Source organism: Ranitomeya variabilis, chromosome 4 (assembly GCF_051348905.1).
Source record: "Ranitomeya variabilis isolate aRanVar5 chromosome 4, aRanVar5.hap1, whole genome shotgun sequence".
Classification (NCBI taxonomy): domain Eukaryota; kingdom Metazoa; phylum Chordata; class Amphibia; order Anura; family Dendrobatidae; genus Ranitomeya; species Ranitomeya variabilis.
Window position 1 is genome coordinate 43,426,502 of NC_135235.1, and position 18,683 is coordinate 43,445,184.

The 18,683-nt window shown below is 42.4% G+C and overlaps 1 long non-coding RNA gene across 1 annotated transcript; it reads left to right on the forward strand.

The window, feature by feature from the left end:
- Window positions 1-6,280: 6,280 nt before the first annotated feature.
- Window positions 6,281-14,143, forward strand: LOC143768372 (uncharacterized). Its single transcript, XR_013213831.1, has 3 exons — window positions 6,281-6,505; window positions 9,977-10,039; window positions 13,904-14,143. It is a non-coding gene; the product is annotated as an uncharacterized LOC143768372 (long non-coding RNA).
- The last annotated feature ends 4,540 nt before the right edge of the window (window positions 14,144-18,683 follow it).

Here is an 18,683-nt window from a genome sequence, read left to right on the forward strand (position 1 = left end):
GCTGACAAACCTAACCCAGCTTATATTTAGTGTATTGTGATGTCACAAAGTGTGCAATAGAGTAGAGATGAGCAATTGATGAGCCCAAGAGTGGACATATCTTTGTTGTAGCCCGTGCAACTGCACAGGGGCCCAAGAGGTAAATGGGCCACTGCTACCTCCAAAGAGGCAAGCAGTTTCTCTTATAGATAGAACTATTGTACTGCAAAGGGCTCATGTACAGTTTCTGTCTGTGTCCGCCATTGGATGGACCAGCATCTAGTGTGGTCCTCTGTGGCAGTCGGTCTTCTATTCTGCGTCCAGCATCCTTGGCACAACTTGTGCTTCTGGTTTTCCATGGCAGCCTATCTTCTCTTCTGCACCCAGCATCTATGGCACCACTTGTGCTTCTGGTCTTCCATGGAAGCTGGTCTTCTCTTCTGCGCCCAGCATCCTTGGCCCCACTTGTTCTTCTGGTACTCCATAGCAGCCAGTCTTCTCTGTGCCCAACATTCTTTTCACCTTCTTTTTTGCGCCCAGTATCCTTGGCACCACTTGTGCCTCTGGTCCTCCATAGCACCTGGACTTCTCTTCTGCGCCCAGCATCCTTGGCACAACTTGTGCTTCTGGTTTTCCATGGCAGCCTATCTTCTCTTCTGCATCCAGCATCTATGGCACCACTTGTGCTTCTGGTCTTCCATGGAAGCTGGTCTTCTCTTCTGCGCCCAGCATCCTTGGCCCCACTTGTTCTTCTGGGTCTCCATAGCAGCCAGTCTTCTCTTCTTTTCACCTTCTTTTTTGCACCCAGTATCCTTGGCACCACTTGTGCCTCTGGTCCTCCATAGCACCTGGACTTCTCTTCTGCGCCCAGCATCCTTGGCCCACTTGTGCTTCTGGTTTTCCATGGCAGCCTATCTTCTCTTCTGCACCTAGCATCTATGGCACCACTTGTGCCTCTGGTCTTCCATAGCACCTGGTCTTCTCTTCTGCGCCCAGCATCCTTGGCCCCACTTGTTTTTCTGGTTCTCCATAGCAGCCAGTCTTCTCTTCTGTGCCCAACATTCTTTTCACCTTCTTTTTTGCGCCCAGTATCCTTGGCACCACTTGTGCCTCTGGTCCTCCATTGCACCTGGACTTCTCTTCTGCGCCCAGCATCCTTGGCCCACTTGTGCTTCTGGTCCTCCATGGCAGCCTATTTTATCTTCTGCACCCAGCATCTATGGCACTTCTTGTGATCACCAGGCTCTAGTAAGTACCAGAGTGATGCCTGACACATAATTGAAGACTGACTGTCACCAAGGGCCAGACTGGACATTGCATTGGGGCAACACAAATTCAATTGTTCATTTTTTTTCCACATAGCACTGCTATAGCTAGACTTCTTTTTACCAGGTGCAAAGGTTAAGGTTTGCTGTCCTATTTCTGTATCTAAACAGTCCATGGGACACATGCCTTGGTGGTTCCCCTAGTTGTGCCTCTGCTACATATCAGAGCTGTTAAGATCTACGGGCTGGACATAGTTCTCTCTGAGAATCGGCCTCCAGAGCTTATTTTACATGAAATGAGGCTTTGTGTGAGACATGTAATGACTGACAGTCTGCTCTCCTGACCTACATGTCTCACGCTAGTAACGTCCCCTTTTATCTCTAATAAGCTCTGAAGCAGATTACCCAGGAGATCTTTGTCCTTCCCATAGATCTTAAAAGCTAATTTACATATTAAGAAAAAATTTGGATTTCTCTGTAATAAGACATCAGATCATAGATATAAAGGTATAATTTTACTGAACTTCGTTTGACCTACATGCCCATGTAGACGGCTTAGAAGGGTTGATCCTACTGACAGATTCCATTTAACTCTTTCCGTAGTTTGCAGTGTACTCTCATGCATATGTGATATAGAAATCAATTAGTCCAAAATTTTTAATGAAACCCAATAGCAAAAATGATTTTAACCAACTCTACAAATATTAACATATAACAAAAATATAATTCTATATCCACATATAAATTTATACTGCAGCTTGTGTTGAACAGTATTCACTTATATAATTAGTGAATGGAATGTGATTTGGCCTTAAATATGTGAAATTATCCAGATATACGATGTAGGTTCTGCGTGTGTCCCTATAAGTAAAGAATGTGTACATTGTAAAAATCTACTGTACTTTATGACCACGGCCCAGATCTGCAGATCAAGCCCAACATGGTGTTTAGTCGATATCTTTCCATGTATTTTCTTCCAAACCCCCCACCATTACAGCATTCTCTTTTCTTCTTTATTACTCTGTATTACTCCGTACATGCCCTGCTTTGTATTATTTAACAGCAAATCTTACAGATGTCAGTTTTGTCTTGTTCCGAAGCAGCAGGGACAATAAGTTCCAGCTGACCTCAGTACAATGAATCTTGCAGAAGCACAATATGTATTTTGCACTGGCAGTGAAAAGCCTACATGTAATTGAGAGAGAGAAAGAAATGTCACTATAGCATATCTGTTGACACTGCACTATCTGCTCATGAAAGGAAACCACAGTCTGGCAGATACAGTCATAAGCAGCGGGATGTATGAGCCAATAACTTAAAAAAAAAATTTATATGAAAAAGGTCAATTTAGAGAGTACAATTCTATTAGGAGCTTCTCGTCATGGTGCCAGAAACGCGTAGTGTATGCAGATACCGTTTCATTGGGATACACTCGATATATGATCCACTGGTTTACTTGACTGCTGTGCATATGAATTAATTAATTGGCATTTAATATTTTTAGATTTTTTTTACATTTAGCTTCTCTTATAACCCCTACTTGCCCCTTTGAGGCAAACACTTGCTAATGTCTTTGGGAGTGATATTTCAGCTATAGGTATATTGCTAAATCTAGAGTGTATTTTTCTTTCATTGCACAGTATGTGCATGCAAATGAGCTAAATGGTATACATTTTCCCATCAGTCTACGTACATAGCTGGTCTTCTTAAAGAGAACATTTCACCAAATGTTTCATGTTGAACTGGATATGTGATGTGATATTGGCAAAAGAGTGAAATATATATTTCTTTATTTCTTCTCTCTGTTGTGGAGATATTCGCAATCAAATATTTGGCGCCTAATGCGTTAACTTTAGCTAAGGCCAAGTGAGTGTTATTAGATAATCTTCACTGGGGGCATGTACTTCTCTCTGTATGACGCTGACCAATCATAAGCAGGCAGAAACATAGAAGTGCAGAAGTGATGATGTCACCAGAGTCACATGACCTGAGTCCACAGGTCCTGCCAGCCGGAGTCTGCAGCCTAAATAAGCACTAGTGATGGGCAGTCCATCACCGACAATCATAGGCAGAGCTTCTCACGCTCTGCTCACTATGAGCCAGCTGGCGTGGAGAGCAGTTGCATTACTGATGCAGCCACTCTCCAAAACTGATGTTCTAACCCTGCTAAAGGGCCAATATCCATGACCCCTTCCTGCACTATTAATATCAGCCCATAGCTGTGTACATAGGTTTTGCTGGCTAGTAAATGTCACTCCATATAATTTTGGGGGGGTCTCACCTCTAATAGCCAGCAAAGGCTAAGCAAACAGGTGTGAGCTGACATTAATAGACTGGGAACATTTATGGCTTTTGTCCTCTTCCCAGAATATTAATATCAGCCCCCAGCCATCGGCTTTCCCTCAGCTGGTTATGAAAATAACGGAGGACCCTACGCCTTTTTTTATTTTTTATTTAACAAGTCCCCTAAAATCCACACCCACAACCGTAACCTTAGTTCACAGCCTACAAGAGCTCCAGCAGTTTCCCATGAGGTTTCTGGGCCCCACAGCTGCCGGGAGACCTGATGCCTGTGAACCTTTAAGGTTGATTGAGTTCACTGCACCAGGTATCATGGTAGCTCGAGTGCCGGATTGATGAATGCCGGAGTGCTGAGTGCCAGACTCACAGTCATTCATCACTTCAGCACTGGCACTGCACAGCATGAGAACCAGCTGCTATGAACTCATGAGAATCGGGTATTGTAAACGGAGATAATCTTACTGGCGTCACCTCAGTTCCCAGCAGCAGGATCTCACAGAGCACAGATCCAATGTATGCAAATAAATAATAACAGAGTTCCCTTTATTCTTGATAACAAGCACAGGTAAAACTGACAGCTGTGGGCTGCATCCTGCAACTGTCAGCTTTATCCTGGCTGGTTATCAAAAATAGAGGGGTCCCACACGTTTTACTTTACTGTTCCCATTAGCCTTTGCCTACAGCTAATAACAAGAGCAGATGGCAGCTATTAGGAGTATTCATCAGCCAGCACCTGCGCAGCTGTGGGCTGCAACCCTCAGCTGTCAGTGTTATCAAGGCTGGTTATTAAGAATAGAGGGATCTCCATGCTGTTTTTTTAAATTATTTAAATAAATAATGTATATTTAAATAAATAATAAATAAATAATAATTTATTTAATAAATAATAATTTATATTGGCCCACCCCAGCCTTAAAATAGCAACACACAGCCACCCCAGAAATGGTGCATGTAATAGATAAGATAATTCTAGAGCTTTGCCCAGCTCTTCCCACTTGCACTGGTGCAGTGGCAAGTGGGGTAATAGTTGTGGGGTTGATGTCAACTGTTTTATTGCCTCTGACATCAAGCCCATGTGTTAGAAATAGAGAAGCGTTTATCAGATGCCCCCATTACTAACCCCATAGTCAAATATAATAAACACACAGACAGAATGAAGTCCTTTAATTGAAATAAACACACAGACTCCTTTATTTGAAATGAAAACTCCCCGACCCTCTTTTACCCATTTATTCACCAAAAATTAAAATAAAAAAGCAAAGTTATACTCCTCTTTCTGCCGACAATCCATTAATGGCTATGTTGCATGATGAGCAAGATGGTTTGAAGACCTGTAAAATCAATGATGCGACTGATCTCTATGGCAGCCAGCCCACTGATAGATGCTTCTCCATTGCTAACATCTAGGCTTGATGTCAGATGATATTACAAAGCTGACATCAATCCCAATGCTATTACCCCACTTGACACGGCACCAAGGCAAGTGGGAAGAGCTGGGCAAAGAGCCAGAATTGGCGCATCTAATGGACGTGCCTTTTCTGAGGTGGCCGTAGGCTACTCTTTTTAGGCTAGGGGGTAATATCTAAGGCCCCTTACCAGTCTGAGAATAACAGCCTCCAGCTGTCAGCTTGAACTTGGCTAGTTGTCAAAAATGGAGGTGAATCAAAGCCATTTTTTTTAAATTATTCATTTAAATAAATGCTGACAGCTGAGGGATGCAGCCAGCACCTGTCAGTTTTGCTTGCACTGGTTAGCAAGGTTAGAGAGGACCCCACGTGATTTTTTTATTTATTTATTGCACAGGTGCCGGCTGATGATTACTGTCTTCATCGTACACCTACTCTCACTGCTCTTAGCAAGACCAGGCGTACAATGATGAGAGTAATGCTTTCATTAGCCGACCGATTGTAACCTTTTTACCACTGGTTACAGCTGCTGGCTCACATGCTGTCATCTGTATGACAGCATGGGAACTGCAGCGCTCTGATGGGCGGTAACAAACTTACCACCGAGCAGAGCCGATGTTGCTCGTTCTGTCATACAGATGACAGCATGGAAACGCTGGATGTTCCCATTCATTTGAATTGGGTCCGGGTTTGAGTTCTGGTACCGTTCTGATACTAGAACTGAACTTTTTTATTCCCATCCAAACCCAATTGACCAGAGCATCCATGGTTCCGTCCATCCCTACCGGTGACAGATCTACTTTGACCTGAATAAGAAGTCAATAGGCAGTGCTCTATGGGAGCATATGAAAATTACCTCTCTCCTGGAAGGAAATAAAACTTTTTTGCTAGTGCTATTTAGTAAGTCAATGACCAAGGATATTAGCCAAACAAGACCCCATCTATAGACAGCTGTTTTGGGCTTTATCACTGTGAATGAGACACCTTTGACATTTTTAGGATGGAATGGTTGAGACAAGATGAATATTAAAGCCAAGATTTGAGCAAACTCCATGCATAGAACATACCATCAGCAACATGACCCAACCACTGGACATAATTATAATTATCATTATATATATATTTTATAGACACAACCACATTGCTGCTTAAAACGAAGTAAAATTGTATTTTAATTCCACATTAGATACCAGGCTACTCCATTTACCCTGCTCAGGCCTGTGTACACTTTACTGCCATCGTCTTTACTTCCAACATTAATCCTCTGTTATTAGATCTCTGCTAAAAGTGCAAAACATTCAGATTCTTCTTCTTTCTCAGCTTCGGAAACATAAGCACCGGCAGGACATGTGAGAGCTTCAGGCCTGAATTATGTGGCCTGTATAACAGTAGTAACCATCAGATATAGGGGATTCAATGAAGATCATGTAATAAGATCCATCAATGTGAAACGAGCGCTGTCGCACTGGATGCAAAGTACAGATGACAGCCATGTTTGATCTCGACGGACCCATAAGGCTGTTTTGAGGTGTCACTTGAAAATGGTCAGATCAAGTAAGATTTACTTGTTTAATTACATTTTGTCTAAAGACTACTTTCTCCCCAAATAAAAAGAAAAATTGAAGGAAATGTGTGAAATTAAAGCTCTCGCCCTTTCTTTAACCTCACCAAGTTTTTCTGTTTTTTCTTCTTTTTTTTTTTGGATTTCCCAATCACTTAAATTTTACACTTTCCCACACATCGAAAACTGCCAAGATAAACAATGAAAAGCAAGAAATTAGGAGAATAACAAAACAAAAGAGGTTCAATTTCATGAAATCTTCATTGTTTTCCAAGAGTGTGAGAAAGTGCTGTGCAAGAAGTAACTTTAACAAGAATTTTACACTGCGACATTTAAGGATACCAATGATTTCTATACAACTGTATACCGCAGAGATTGTCTAAGGCGTGGGGCAAACCTATGGCTTGCCTATTACTTTGGGCATACTGTACCATTTTGTAGGCACTTGAGGTGCACCGAATTATTGATCGGTTTGACATGTCTAACATTCTAAGATGTACAGACTGGCTGTGGGTCTCCTGTTGTGAATTCTGCTCTTGGGCTCCCTCCGGTGGTTGTTGGTGGTAGTTTGGTTGTCTTGGGGTTGTAATCCGGGCAGGTGTTTCTGCTGATTGCAGCTCTATTAGGTATTTAGGTGTGCAGGCTCCATGAGTCAGTGCCAGTTGTCCATTGTAGGAGTTTTTTGCCTGATTCTCCTGAGGTACTTGAGCCGGTCGGCATTCTGAAGGAAGGGGTGGTCCTTTCTGCCATTTCCCCTGATTTGCGACGGGTTCTGCAGGAATTTCAGGCTGACAAACCTGGCCGCTGTCCAGTGGGGAAACTGTTTGTTCCTGATAGATGGACTAGTAGAGTGATTTCTGAGGTTCTTTGTTCTGTGTTGGCTGGCCATCCTGGTATTTTTGGTACCAGAGATTTGGTTGGTAGGTCCTTTTGGTGGCCTTCTTTGTCGCGTGATGTGCGTTCTTTTGTGCAGTCCTGTGGGACTTGTGCGCGGGCCAAGCCTTGTTGTTCCCGTGCTAGTGGGTTGCTTTTGCCTTTGCCGGTCCCTGAGAGGCCCTGGACGCATATTTCTATGGATTTTATTTCAGATCTTCCGGTTTCCCAGAGGATGTCGGTTATCTGGGTGGTTTGTGACCGGTTTTCTAAGATGGTTCATTTGGTGCCTTTGCCTAAATTGCCTTCTTCTTCTGATTTGGTTCCGTTGTTTTTTCAGCATGTGGTTCATTTGCATGGTATTCCAGAGAATATTGTGTCTGACAGAGGTTCCCAGTTTGTTTCTAGGTTTTGGCGGGCCTTTTGTGCTAGGCTGGGCATTGATTTGTCTTTTTCTTCCGCATTTCATCCTCAGACAAATGGCCAGACCGAGCGAACTAATCAGACTTTGGAAACTTATTTGAGATGCTTTGTGTCTGCAGATCAGGATGATTGGGTGGTTTTCTTGCCATTGGCCGAGTTTGCACTTAATAATCGGGCTAGTTCTGCTACCTTGGTTTCGCCCTTCTTTTGTAATTTTGGTTTTCATCCTCGTTTTTCTTCGGGGCAAGTTGAACCTTCTGATTGTCCTGGTGTGGATTCTGTGGTTGACAGGTTGCAGCAGATTTGGGCTCATGTGGTGGACAATTTGGTGTTGTCTCAGGAGGAGGCTCAGCGTTTTGCTAACCGTCGTCGGTGTGTTGGTTCCCGGCTTCGGGTTGGGGATTTGGTCTGGTTGTCTTCCCGTCATGTTCCTATGAAGGTTTCTTCCCCTAAGTTTAAGCCTCGGTTTATTTGTCCTTATAGGATTTCTGAGATTATCAATCCGGTGTCTTTTCGTTTGGCCCTTCCGGCCTCTTTTGCCATCCATAATGTTTTCCATAGATCTTTATTGCGGAAATATGTGGTGCCCGTTGTTCCCTCTGTTGATCCTCCTGCTCCTGTGTTGGTTGATGGGGAGTTGGAGTATGTGGTTGAGAAGATTTTGGATTCTCGCTTTTTGAGGCGGAGGCTTCAGTACCTTGTCAAATGGAAGGGTTATGGCCAGGAGGATAATTCTTGGGTTTTTGCCTCTGATGTCCATGCTGCTGATTTGGTCCGTGCCTTTCATCTGGCTCGTCCTGATCGGCCTGGGGGCTCTGGTGAGGGTTCGGTGACCCCTCTTCAAGGGGGGGTACTGTTGTGAATTCTGCTCTTGGGCTCCCTCCGGTGGTTGTTGGTGGTAGTGCAGTTGTCTTGGGGTTGTAATCCGGGCAGGTGTTTCTGCTGATTGCAGCTCTATTAGGTATTTAGGTGTGCAGGCTCCATGAGTCAGTGCCAGTTGTCCATTGTACTTGGAGGGATTGCATCTCTCTCTGGCTCCTCATGCCTTGCTGCCAAATTCAGCTAAGATAAGTGTCTGTTTTTTGTCTCCGTGCACACATGCAGTGTGCTTTGCAATTCAGTGCAATTTATTGTGTTTTTTGTCCAGCTTAGACTTTGTTTGGATTTTTCAGTCATGCTGGATTCTCAGGAGATGCAGATATACTTTCTATGTCTTTAGTTAGATGTGGAATATTTGTATTATCTGCTGTGGATATTTTTAGGATTTTAATACTGACCGCTTAGAATTCTGTCCTATCCTTTTCTATTTAGCTAGAAGTGCCTCTTTTGCTAAATCCTGTTTTTCTGCCTGCGTGTGTCTTTCCTCTTATACTCATAGTCAATATTTGTGGGGGGCTGCCTATCCTTTGGGGTTCTGCTCTGAGGCAAGATAGAATTCCCATTTCTATCTATAAGGGTATTTAGTTCTCCGGCTGTGTCGAGGTGTCTAGGACATGTTAGGTACATCCCACGGCTACTTCTAGTTGCGGTGTTAGTTTAGGGTTTGCGGTCAGTACAGGTACCACCTACTCCTGAGAAAGTCTTTCATGCGGCTCCAAGGTTACCAGATCATAACAGTCTCCTCACCCGGGCTTGACAGTATCATAGGCATTTATTCAGCTGTTGAGTTCAGGTCTAGGGAGTCTGTACTTAGACTATGAATGTTGGACGTGTTATCCCATCTTACATGTAATAGCCCAATTTCCACCTAGTCTTTCCACTCCTTTCCCCTCCACTTTTTGTCCTTCTCTCAATCCTGCTCTTCCCACCAGTTCAACCAAACTATGACAAGACCAGGGCTTTATCATTTCCCTCTTTAAGTGCTGACCCAGCTGCTCCACTCCTCCTCCCTGCCAGGGACTTTTGCAGTGACTCAAGACTCATGCAGGGAAAATTGACCTCATGTTTCTATATAGTGCTTAGAAAGATTCAGCTTGTGTATTTTTAATCACATGATGTCATAGATCTAATGGAATAGAGAAAAATTAACTGGGTAGAAGGGCAAAATGAGCAATTGTAAGTACACAGTGCTATATAATTTGGTGACTGCAATCTATTAAAAGGACACAAATTTTGATGAAAATGCTTTTTTAGTTAATCCTAATTTCATCTGTATATTTTATTTAAAGACTCTCATTGGCGATCCTGTGCTGAGATCTAGGTCTAGGAGGGATCCTACGAGTCTTATTACTGTGAGTACCTCTATCTGGTGTTTGTGGTTCCATCATTGATAATATGGTCAGCTCGTGTTTAGTTTTAAATATTGGTGTAGTTAGCCGAAAAGGTTCACCATTCTAAATCTACTGTACGAAAGAGAATGGGTCATCATGACACTTAAATCAGTATATCTTGGGATCCTGATAACCTCCGGGTTCCTCAAATGGGTAAAAATGGATTACATTTTGTATTCGTTATGTTGCCTTCATTATTTAATATAACTCAGAGCAGTCCAAGGTTCATAGGAGGGGGAACAAATGCAAAAACTTTTCACACTCTGTATAGCTGGAGCATATAAGTATAGGTAAAATACAGTATGTGTAGTGGCAGCGGTCTTCGACATCAATGCAATATGTATAAAGCTCTCCTGTAACATTTTATTAAAATGAGTTATAAAGTGAACCTGATTAACTACTGTAAGTATTGTCAGTCAAATTTCTTTTTTAAAAGCGTCAATTTTAGGTGAGATCCAGGCATTCTTCAGCAGGTTAGACTAGATTTCCCATACGATGCAATGAGGATATAGCACCCTTACTCCACTTCCTTGAACTGACATGCTGCTTAACAGCTATGCCAATTTTTACACATTATCCTCATTATTCCAGAGCAATACGATGATAAAGTAAACTCTTCCAAATCTAAAATAAGCTTCAGGAAAATTTGAGTGAAAGTCCCAAATATATATATCCGCTGTTAATTATTTCTTAAAGAAGTCTTCAAACTTTTTAATAAGTAATATTTGCCAAGTCTGTGTTTTTTAGGCAGTTCCCTAATTAGTTTGAATAGATTCCTAGTACCAAGGCTCTCCTTGGAGGTAGACACACTGGATCTGTGACATGGTGACCTTCTCTGCTCCAGAAGTTCTTGTGGTACACATTGGTAATGGTCTACCAGTCCACTTCTTTTGGCTTTTCCAATTAGTCTTTTATGGTTGAGTGAGAAGTATTAGGTAGTCAAAGGGTAGAAGATAATGGAAGTGTTAGGGGTGGGAAGATATAGAGCAATTGCAAGGAGTGGTAGAAGATAGTGATGAGCGAATATACTCGTTACTCGAGATTTCCCGAGCACCCTCGAGTATTTTTTAGTGCTCAGAGATTTAGTTTTCCTCACCTCAGCTGAATGATTTACATCTTTTAGCCAGCTTGATTACATGTGGGGATTCCCTAGCAACCAGGCAACCCCCACATGTACTTATGCTGGCTAACAGATGTAAATCATTCAGCTGCGGCGATGAAAACTAAATCTCCGAGCACTAAAAAATACTCGGAGGTCACCCAAGCATGCTCGGGAAATCTCGAGTAATGAGTATATTCACTCAACACTAGTAGAAGATAAAGTGAGTGCAGGGAGTGGGAGAAGATAGAGGAAGTGCAAGGGATGGGAGAAGATAGAGGACGTGTAAAGGATGGGAGAAGATAGCGGAAGTGTAAAAGATGGGAGAAGATAGAGAAAGTGCAAGGAGTGGGAGAATAAAGAAGAAGTGCAAGGGGAGGAAGAACACAGAGGATGTGCATGGTGTGGGAGAAGATAGAGGAAGTGCAAGGATAGAAGAAGATAGCGGAAGTGGAAGAGGTAGGAAGATAAAGAAGAAGGGCAAGGAATGGAAGAAGACAAAGGAAGTTCAATAGGTTGGAAAAGATAGAGAAAGAGAAAGGGGTGGGTTAAAGTAGAGGAAGTGTAATGGGTGGAAGCATGTAAAGGAAGTGCAAGTGGTGAAAAAAGATAACCAAAGCGCAATACCCAAAGTGCAAAGGGTGGGAAAAGATAGAGGAAGAACAAGGGATGGGAGAATATAGAGGAGGAACAAGGGGTGGAAGAAGATAGAGGAAGTGTAGGTGAGGGAGAAGATAGTGGAAGGGCTGGGAGAAGATAGAGGAAGTGGAAGGAGTGGGAGGATATGGAGGAATTGCAAGGGGTGGGAGAAGATAGTGGAAGGGGTGGGAGAATATGGTGGAAGTGAAAGGGGTGGGAGAAGAAAGTGGAAGAAAAGGGGGTGAGAGAAGATGGAGGAAGTGGAGGGGTGGGAGGATATAAAGGAAGTGCAAGGGGTGGCAGAAGATAGTTGAACTAGTATAAAAGACAAAACAATGGCACGTGTTTTTGTTTTTTTTACATACAGTGGGGCAAAAAAGTATTTAGTCAGTCAGCAATAGTGCAAGTTCCACCACTTAAAAAGATGAGAGGCGTCTGTAATTTACATCATAGGTAGACCTCAACTATGGGAGACAAACTGAGAAAAAAAAATCCAGAAAATCACATTGTCTGTTTTTTTATCATTTTATTTGCATATTATGGTGGAAAATAAGTATTTGGTGAGAAACAAACAATCAAGATTTCTGGCTCTCACAGACCTGTAACTTCTTCTTTAAGAGTCTCCTCTTTCCTCCACTCATTACCTGTAGTAATGGCACCTGTTTAAACTTGTTATCAGTATAAAAAGACACCTGTGCACACCCTCAAACAGTCTGACTCCAAACTCCACTATGGTGAAGACCAAAGAGCTGTCAAAGGACACCAGAAACAAAATTGTAGCCCTGCACCAGGCTGGGAAGACTGAATCTGCAATAGCCAACCAGCTTGGAGTGAAGAAATCAACAGTGGGAGCAATAATTAGAAAATGGAAGACATGCAAGACCACTGATAATCTCCCTCGATCTGGGGCTCCACGCAAAATCCCACCCCATGGGGTCAGAATGATCACAAGAACGGTGAGCAAAAATCCCAGAACCACGCGGGGGGACCTAGTGAATGAACTGCAGAGAGCTGGGACCAATGTAACAAGGCCTACCATAAGTGACACACTACGCCACCATGGACTCAGATCCTGCAGTGCCAGACGTGTCCCACTGCTTAAGCCAGTACATGTCCGGGCCCGTCTGAAGTTTGCTAGAGAGCATTTGGATGATCCAGAGGAGTTTTGGGAGAATATCCTATGGTCTGATGAAACCAAACTGGAACTGTTTGGTAGAAACACAACTTGTCGTGTTTGGAGGAAAAATTCTGAGTTGCATCCATCAAACACCATACCTACTGTAAAGCATGGTGGTGGAAACATCATGCTTTGGGGCTGTTTCTCTGCAAAGGGGCCAGGACGACTAATCCGGGTACATGAAAGAATGAATGGGGCCATGTATCGTGAGATTTTGAGTGCAAACCTCCTTCCATCAGCAAGGGCATTGAAGATGAAACGTGGATGGGTCTTTCAACATGACAATGATCCAAAGCACACCGCCAGGGCAACGAAGGAGTGGCTTCGTAAGAAGCATTTCAAGGTCCTGGAGTGGCCTAGCCAGTCTCCAGATCTCAACCCTTTAGAAAACCTTTGGAGGGAGTTGAAAGTCAGTGTTGCCAAGCGAAAAGCCAAAAACATCACTGCTCTAGAGGAGATCTGCATGGAGGAATGGGCTAACATACCAACAACAGTGTGTGGCAACCTTGTGAAGACTTACAGAAAACGTTTGACCTCTGTCATTGCCAACAAAGGATAGATTACAAAGTATTGAGATGAAATTTTGTTTCTGACCAAATACTTATTTTCCACCATAATATGCAAATAAAATGATAAAAAAACAGACAATGTGATTTTCTGGATTTTTTTTTCTCAGTTTGTCTCCCATAGTTGAGGTCTACCTATGATGTAAATTACAGACGCCTCTCATCTTTTTAAGTGGTGGAACTTGCACTATTGCTGACTGACTAAATACTTTTTTGCCCCACTGTATATTCTAATTTATGTTTGCATTACATTGCTTGTTTTGCACTTAATAAAATTAATTTCCTAATGTAATTCCCACTACTAACCCACACATTTCATCCATTTTTTCCATTTTTTTCCCAAGTCATTCTAAGGTCATGGTCAACATTTGTTTTAAAGAATTATATACCCATGAAGGTTTATCCTGTTATGTACAACAATAATCGAAAGTATTGAAGCACCAAATCACACAAAAAGTAGAAAAATGAAGCTGCGATAGAAACATCACAACGTCCCTTTACTTCAGTAGCAGCATCATATATGGCAGTGGACTGATATTGCTTTTGGAGTAAATATGAAAACATTAAATCACAGACCTCCGGGATGAGAAGTATTGGACAGGGTGTTAATAGAGGAAGTCAGTATGATGGCAATGAAGAATGAGGTAATTGTTATAGGATATTTCAATCTGCCAGATGTGCACATGTATCTGTTGCAGGTCTAGCATAAGCAGGGGCGGATTGGATGCCTGTCAAGATGAGAAGGGGGAGGACAAGTAATTGATGAGGAAGCCCACTCAATCAAGCAATATTAGTCTTTCACAATTAAAATGTGCAGGAAGTATCAAATGAAAGTTAGGTTGAAAGTATAGAGTCCAGTGATAATCAGTCAATGTAACTTGTTATACGGTAATATTACAACAGTTGCATGTAAAATAGCTCAATGTGAAGCAGTTGGTTCATGGACTTTCCAAGGTGCTGCTCAGATTTGATGGCAAAAATAGTCGTGCTCTGCGAATCTTAGCATCTACATGTCGGAACTACATGTCTGGTAGACTTCAATAAAAATCAATGGAGATCAGAAGAACTTGTTAAAAGTTATTGAGGTCGAGTAGACTTTGCTAGGAATCAATGGAGTCTGGCAGTTCATGTTAAGAGACACTGGAGTCCAGGAGAACTAGTTCAACGTCAATAGAGTTCATCAGACTTTATTAAGATTAGGTGGAGTCCAGCAGATCTTATGATAAGGCAATGGAGGCTGGAAACCCTCGCTTTAAGGTCAATGGACGCTGACAAACCTTAATAAAAAGCAATGAAGTTCAGAAGATCTCGTGATAAATCGGTAGAGTGCAGCAGCTCTCATAATAAGTCAGCAGAGACCGGGGAAACCTGACTTAAAGTCAATGGAGTCTGGAAGCCTTATCAAAAGCAATAAAGTCTTGCAGATGTCCTGATAAGTCAATGGAGACTGGCAAAGCTTGGTAAAATGTAATGTCCGGCAGACCTTGCTTAAAGGAATCTGTCACCTGAATTTGGCGGGACCGGTTTTCGACATATGGGCGGGGTTTTCGGGTGTTTGATTCACCCTTTCCTTACCCGCTGGCTGCATGCTGGCCACAATATTGGATTGAAGTTCATGCTGTGTCCTCCGTAGTACACGCCTGCGCAAGGCAATCTTGCCTTGCGCACGCGCAGTATGCTTTGCCCAACTGCGGGCAAAGCCGAAAAACATTAGTGCGCATGCACCGGCGCACTATGTCCCGGAACACAGCGAAATACTTCTGGGACATAGTGCGCCGGCACATGCGCACTAATGCTTTTCGGCTTTGCCTGCAGTTGGGCAAAGCATACTGCGCGTGCGCAAGGCAAGATTGCCTTGCGCAGGCGTGTACTACGGAGGACACAGCATGAACTTCAATCCAATATTGCGGCCAGCATTCAGTCAGCGGGTAAGGAAAGGGTGAATCAAACACCCGAAAACCCCGCCCATATGACCGCAAACCGGTCCTGCCAAATTAAGGTGACAGGTTCCCTTTAAAGTCAATAGAATCTGGTAGACCTCAATAAAATTCAATGGAGTCCAGCAGATCTTGTGGTAAGTCAGAGGAACCCAGCAGATCTTGTGATAAGTCAATGGTGCCTGGGAGACCATGGTAAAATTTAAGGGAAACTGAGAGTTGATACATGCTGCCCTATCCACCGACAGCATGTATCAGACAGTGGCTGCATGATTCCAGCCATATACAGTGTGGAAAATAAGTAATCGATACACTGCCAATTTTGCAAGTTTTCCCACCTACAAAGAATAGAGAGGTCTGTAATTTGTGTCGTAGATACACTGCAACTGTGAGAGACAGAATCTTAAAAGAAAAGCAAAAAATCACATTGTATGATTTTTACATACTGTATAATTTCGCTTTATAAGACGCCCCCCAAATTTTGAGGAGAAAAATAGGAAAAAAACCCTTTTTTTAACAAAATGGTGGTGCTTCTTATAATCTATGCGTCGTATTGCTTATCGGGGTGGTGGCTGCTGTGAAGGGGGGTCCCAGGGTCGCCACTGGGAGTGGAGCGTTGTTGCAGGCCGCAGGCTTGGATAAGGGGGTGTTCGGATGTGTGGCGCACTGCTGCGGGTGACCGGTGCTGAGGGGGTCCGGAGCTGCGGATGTCCGATGCTGCGGGGGCTCTGCCGACATCTTGTGAAAGCCCAAAGATCCTGCAGTTACTTGGTTTCCTATGCGGTGGACTGGACTCCGGGAAAAAGGCTGCCGGCTGGGAGAGGCGCATGCGCAGATGGAGATCTCAGCATCAAGATCTCGGGAGATGAGATCTCAGTATAATGCCCGATGAGGCAAACTGACATGGAAGGAAAATCCTATGTTCCTGAATGTCAAAAACACATGGCCTGGGAGAGGTTTGACTGATAAAAAAAGGTTAGGGTTCACAAAAAGGTACTCCTTGTCGTGGCTGGTGGGGATACACACAAATATATAATATATGTTTGTGTGTGAGTAAATGTAGTATATACAGTTAAACAATAAAAAAATAAAATAATATGTGTTTTACTATTCAGGAATGTGGGTGACAAACATTGTTGTGCACTTACAACAATGGACAAATTGATTCCACTCCAAAGGCATACTGATAAGAAATTTAGATTGTGAGCCCCATCGGGGACAGCGATGATAAAGCCTCTTTCACACTTCCGTCTTTTGGCATCCGTCGCAATCCTTCATTTTGGGCAAAAAACGGATCCTGCAAACGTGCTCTCAGGATGCGTTTTTTGCCCATAGACTTGTATTAGCGACGGATCGCGACGGATTGCCACACGTCGCGTCCGTCGTGCGACAGATCTGTCGTGTTTTAGCGGACCGTCGTCACAAAAAAAGTTCAATGTAACTTTTTTTGTATGTCGCGTCTGCCATTTTCGACCGTGCATGCGCGGCCGAAACGCCGCCCTCTCCTCCCCGGACTTCAGAATGTGCAGCGGATGCGTCGAAAAACTGCATCCACTGCCCACGTCGTGCAGTAAATTCACAACTTCCGTCGGTACGTCGGCCCGACGCATTGCAATGGACTCATACCAACGGAAGTGTGAAAGAGGCCTTATGTGTGCAAACTGTAAAGCGCTGCAGAATATGTTAGCGCTATATAAAGATAAAGATTATTGTTATAAATTGATTGCCACTTACGTTATTCAAAAAAACATATACAAGCAAGGACTGTTTGGAACTTTACCAACTTGACAGAAGAACACTATGCAAAGATTTTTCCATTGTTTGGTAAGTTGTTTTTTCATTTATCATGGGGATGTATTTTGCAGCTGCTTTTGATGTATTATGCTATCTTTCTACCATCTACTAAGTAGTCTTTCCTACATTTTGGCTACTCTTCTGACATTATAATATAAGCTCATGAGGCTGTAGAGTAGAGTTTAACAGTTGATGAAGATAAACAGAGGCAAAAACAGAACCGGGAAACCAGAAAAGGATTGTCACATGCAATAAATGTTCATAAATTATTTCACCCTAATAATGACTGACAGCATATTATTACATGGGTCTATAACATTGGCGATAAAGACAACCTTAGAATGACATTGACTGGGTTTACACATTGCAATTTTGAAAGTTGCAATCCATCTGCTGATTTCATAGAATTGTACAATAAATGAGTATTACAGCATTGTACATGTGTAACATATCCGCATATTAGGCCAGCAATGATACATGGATCAGAGCTACTGCAGTACTGTAGTTCTAGGAATTAAACTGTTGCCATCAGTTGAATCTTCCTTTTGTCAATGGAGTCTATCAGATCTCATGATAAATCAGTAGAGGTTGACAGACCTCAATAAAAGTCAATGGAGTCTGGTAAACCTCAACAAAAATCAATGGAGTCCACCAGATCTCATGATAAGTCAATGGAGACTGATAGACCCTTAAAATATCCACAGAAGCTTCCATTGGTGACCAGAAGATTTCCAGTAGACACCATTTGGCAAATATACCTGTTGCTATTAGACCAACTTTTTTAACAAAGCCAGGGTACAAAAATATTTTATTTGGGAAGCCTGAAGGATATCCAAACAAACAATTCTTCAGTGCATTGTGACACAAAAATAGAGGAAAAGGCTCAGTAGAGTCCATGAGGTCCAACAGAAGACAACCCCATCTGAAGCTGATTTTCAAGTACATCATTAATTGTCTAAAAGTAAGTAAACATTTTTATAATTTTGTCCAGTATGGAAAGTGGTAAAAACTTTGCAAATCACTTTATTCATAGATTTTTATTCATTTCTGTAAAAAAAAATTGCACGTAAATGGCTTTCAAACCCTGTTTTTCCAGTCTATTTGACAGCTTTTAGCTCCATTTCTATCAGTGTAGTGAAGTCAATTTTCCTAATAAAGTGATTTGCAAATTTCAAAACTTTCCTGCTGAGCAAAATTCTAAAAAAAAATGAAAGTTTAGTTATTCTTTTAGATTCTAAAAGAATAACTAAACTTTCATTTTTTTTAAATTTTGTTAACCAGGAAAGTTTTATGAATTAACCCCCCCCCCCAAAAAAAAAATTGATAGTTCTAAAATTTAGAACTATCAATTGGGGGGGGGGGGGTTAATTCATATATAACCTAATAATCCATA